General features: G+C 45.7%; 1 long non-coding RNA gene across 1 annotated transcript in view; it reads right to left on the reverse strand.

Moving 5' to 3' along the window:
* Positions 1 to 279: 279 nt before the first annotated feature.
* Positions 280 to 4927, reverse strand: part of LOC112488082 (uncharacterized) — a 138298-nt gene continuing 133650 nt past the window's right edge. Inside the window, exon 3 of the long non-coding RNA XR_003051806.1 lies at positions 280 to 379. This is a non-coding gene — a long non-coding RNA (uncharacterized LOC112488082). The remainder of the gene's footprint in view (positions 380 to 4927) is intronic.

Below are 4927 nucleotides of genomic sequence, written 5' to 3' on the forward strand. Positions count from 1 at the left end.
ATCCATCCATCCATCTATCCATCCACCCATCCATCCATCCATCAATCTATCTATCTATCTATCTATCATCCATCCATCCATCTATCTATCCATCCATCCATCTATCATCCATCCATCCATCCATACATCCATCCATCCATCCATCAATCTATCCATCCATCCATCCTTCTAAATACAATAAGAATAGCGATCCTTCAAGCAAAAGACAGTCACCACTGTCAGTACTTCAGTTCACAGACTGGAACATGGATGTAGACTCCACCCACCTGACTCCTGACTCCACCCACCTGACTCCTGGCTCCACCCCCAGCAGTGTTGTTTCTGTAGGTGTTCCCGTCGGCTCTGCTCTAGGTCTTTGTGCTTCGTACACATTGTTGACCTGCCGGGTAAAAAAAAAGCCATTATAAATACAGGTGGTAATTATAGCACCGTGTCAAAACTCTGACTATCAGCTGCTCTTTAAACAGCGGCAGGTGGTGAATGTGTTTGTAATAAAGGTACACTTCACCTTTTTTACAACGTGTGAGGTGTGGGAGAGATGCTGAAAGTTGCTATATATGTAGACAAACACGACGGGTCACATAAAAGTGTCGGTGTTATTTATGGTGCCGTTCACACACGTGGGGTTTCTTTTTGCCTGCAGCGCAGTGACAACCGCACCTACATTACACAAACACTGACTTTGTCACGAAGGGTCTGAATCCCACTCGAAAATACAAGGTTTAATTTTAACCTGCCAGTGACACGGGGTTTGTTTTGATAAGTTATTGACTTTTATCGCAACTTCACCTGGATGTTGTCACCGTTACAGAAACATGAAAATGACTTTCAATGAAAATACTTTTTTTTTAATTGCACACAATTATGAACACTTGTTCATTAATTAATTACATGGTAGAAGACTGACGACCGCACACCGATTCACCAGTATTTACTGGACTTATCAATGTTATTATGGTCAAGTTCAATAAAGGTGTAGGTCATGAAGTACCCTGGTGATGGCAGTGCTGATACTGCCCTCCGCTGTTCCAGTAATACTGCATCATTATATGCTTGATGGCTGAGCACAGATGTGGACCTGGCAGAAAATGAAGCGCCTGATTGTAATCTGGGCTTCTCTCATTACTCACTTAACACAGTAAAGTGTTGTGGCAGGGAGGAGAAAGAAAACAGGAGAGAGGAGAGGAGAGGAGAGGAAAGGAGAGGAAAGGGAAGGAAAGGAAAGGAAAGGAAAAGAAAGGAAAGGGAAGGAAAGGAAAGGAAAGGAAAGGAAAGAAGAGGAGAGGAGAGGAGAGAAGAGGGGAGGAGAGGAGAGGAAAGGAGAGGAAAGGGAAGGAAAGGGAAGGAAAGGAAAGGGAAGGGAAGGAAAGGGAAGGAGAGGAGAGGAGATGAGAGGGGAGAAGAGAAATGGAAAGGAAAGCAAAGGAGAGGAAAAGGAAAAGGTGAGGAGAGGAGAGGAGAGGAAAAGAGAGGAGATGAGAGGGGAGAAAAGAAATGGAGAGCAGTGGAGAGGAGAGGAGAGGAGAGGAGAGGAGAGGAGAGGAGAGGAGAGGAGAGGAGAGGAGAGGAGAGGAGAGGAGAGGAGAGGAGAGGAGAGGAGAGGAGAGGAGAGGAGAGGAGAGGAGAGGAGAGGAGAGGAGAGGAGAGGAGAGGAGAGGAGAGGAGAGGAGAGGAGAGGAGAGGAGAGGAGAGGAGAGGAGAGGAGAGGAGAGGAGAGGAGAGGAGAGGAGAGCGTTTGTTGGTGACCAGACCAGATGATTCACTCCTGACGTGATTAGCCAGCCTGGTGGAGGTGAAGCTAACGTCTATTGACAGCCCAGGCGAGCCACAGCTACTCTTCACCTCTAATCAGCCTTAGCCTTTAATCAAGTCCGAGGATGTAGGCTGTATCCTCCAGACTACTGATGAACAGCACTATTGGATTACCACACGGCCTGGACCTGGTCTAAACTTACTCTGCATCTCAGAACAACGTACACACAGACTCAATAAACGCACGTACTTATTTTTAACCATCAACCAACCGACCGTTTACACGCCTTAGTTACACAGTCATGCCGGCTCTGGCCGTTTCTCCTGGCGCGACGCGACGCGCTGCGTGTAATGTGTGTAATGTGATGGGAAGCTGCAGAACAAGGCAGCAGAGGATCTGCTGGCCACATCTTTAACCCATTGAGGCATGATGATGTCATGATTAGAAGAGGAAATTGGGATCCCTCCAGAACCTAAACACCCCAAGGCTGTCGGGGATAGTCATCCAGACGGCTGGAGGGAGAGGAGGGGGGAGGGAGGGGGAGCTAGAGAGTGAAGAGTAAAAAGAGAGGGGAGATGAGGGCTTGGGTTGACCCACAGTGTCAAGATCAAAGCATAGCACCACTTGGCCGACGAGGAGGTGCTCACTGCAAGGATGTGTGTGTGTGTGTGTGTGTGCAATATGTCTGCCATGGATCTCCTCCAACATGTCCATCCCTTCACCTACATCTCACATCAAATATGCCGCTCCATCAAATATATGCCCAGTCTTATCTCTGCCGTCTTCTCCTCTTGGCTGTGATTTACTCCCACATGTGTTTACACACACACACATACACACACACACACACATACAGAGCCCTCATACCCAAACCCGACCCACTGAACAAATTAGGCAGCGGTGGTCTTCGTGCCGTGGCTCCCTGACGGTGGAGAGGCTGAGGGGTGATGAGGTGGAGGAGACAGAGAGCAGAGAGGAGCAGGACGGTGGAGAACGAGAGCAGGCGAGAGAGATAATCCCACTGATGCTCCGTTCTCATGAACGGCCCCCGAAACACTCGCACACATGTTTCACAAAATCCCCACAGAGGCAGACTCAGTGTTCGACGCAGAAATTATGGACAGAAGAACTGATGGGCCGCATTGATCTGGGATTTTCGGACTTATGTTGGCACTCTGAAACGCCAGGGACCGAAAGCAATTTGTCATTTTTATCCAGAAACTCTTGATGTTACTTTTCACTATTTCTGACTTTAAGTAATGTTGCCTTGGCGCTCTCTCCCACAACTCCCTTGTGTCTCTCATGTAGTTACTTGTTTCCCAAAGACTGGGTCGTGACCCGCAGGTGGGTCGCAAGAGACTTTTTTTTTGGGTCGTCTTGCATCATGTTTCCCAGGAGTTTACAATGATGTCCACTGACTTGGGTCGCAAAAGTTTGTGAGTCCCCAGAAAAAAAGTTTGGGAAAGAAGTTTATTTGTCTTTGTATGAAAAGTATTGGTGATAACGAAGCACAGGAAGCTGTCAATACAAGTGTCATCAAATCAGCGGCCCCCGACCCTTTTTTGTACCAAGGACCGGTCGATCGGTATCAGCTGTGGACCGGTAATACCACTCCATCGTTGAAGGATCACAGAATTTTCCAAATCAAACCTCTTTCAGACTTTCTTCTGTCAGTGTCAGAGTCTGAATGACCTTTGACCTGTTGTTTTGAAACATTGACAGATTATCTTTGAATGAAAACAGTAAAGGGATATGACTGGATTATTTTGGGATGAAGTACATTAGTAAAACTAAAAGTAGATTTTTTCACTGTGTCACACTGTGGCCCGGTACTAAATTACCCACGGACCAGCACAGGTCCCCACACCGGGGGTTGGGACCCCTGCTTTGAAGTGGATAAATTTAAACATAATTTAAAACTACAAGCTGACAGGTCAAGTCATTTTCATTTGTATAGCCCAATTTAACAGGGTTTTAAAATTGTCTTTTTCTAAAAAATGCAGTTTGTGTGTGAATAACAAATGTGATGAAAGTTCATTTAAAAATAAAAAAAAAATGTACGTGTGGAGCATAAATCTTCCCCATACCCTGATAACTGGAACAATTATTTCCTCATTGTCCGTGACCTCAGCTGAGTTAAAATGGCAGGGGGCCAACGTGAGCACAAGGCATTCGTAAATACACACACTCTACCCATAACACTGCAGCTATTTACTCGCCCTTAATCACGTCCCTAGAATTATTTTCTTCTGACAAAATAATCCAACCAGAGGCACTTTTTCTGCAGGAGGAAAGCCCCCAAAATTGTTTTCCCAGATATTCTTTTTTTATTCAGAAAGGTCACGTACCTAAAATGAACTCTGTGTTTGCAGAAAAAAAAAAAAAAAAAAAAAAAAAAAAAAAAAGAAAGCTATTCAGGAGAAAAAATTAGGGGCTTCTTAAGAACATCCTGTACGGACGATGACATGTGTGGACGTGACGGTCGAGGAGCAGCTTTAATATCTGCCCAGAATGATCAAAGAATGAACAAACGGAGATGGTCCCTAAGACTGACCACGTGTTGCTCCCACAAACCCCCACAAATCACTTCCCTGTCTGTGGAGAACTTTGGGCCTTGTTCTGTTTGGGTGTGTTGAAACAAGTCTAGCTTGGCCCCGAGGCCACGGCAGTGAAGGGAATCACTTAAAAAGCTTTAGAGGCTCATATTTCCTCCCGGTAAGTCACATAGAATTCAACTTGCCCTTTGACCTTCAACACTGTGAAATATGTTCTTGCCTCTAACCAAAACAAACAAAACATAATTCTGCATCAGTATCTTTTCCAACAGGGGACGAGCCTCGTAGAGGCGGGGCGGCGCAGCGATGCAGTTGTTAGCTACGCGTCAGTCATGAGGATGATTTAGAGCAGCTTAAAAACAAGTTCACCGACCCGCTGTGTAAACATGCCCCTCGGTTTTATTGTTGTGTGTTTTGGCTAAATGCTGCGAGGCAGACAGCGAACCTCATTCATGTCAGTGACGGTTCCGTCTGACAATAAAGAAGAGCCACTCATCATTAGGGGGCGCTAATGATGACCTGAAATGTTGGTTTTCAGTATTCACAATGAGGCTCAACCTAAGGGTCATATCTTTACAAGCTCAAAGGTTAAGTCAACAATAATAAATAAAAAAATTGA

The sequence above is a fragment of the Cynoglossus semilaevis genome, chromosome 14 (assembly GCF_000523025.1).
Source record: "Cynoglossus semilaevis isolate Cse_v1.0 chromosome 14, Cse_v1.0, whole genome shotgun sequence".
Classification (NCBI taxonomy): Eukaryota; Metazoa; Chordata; class Actinopteri; order Pleuronectiformes; family Cynoglossidae; genus Cynoglossus; species Cynoglossus semilaevis.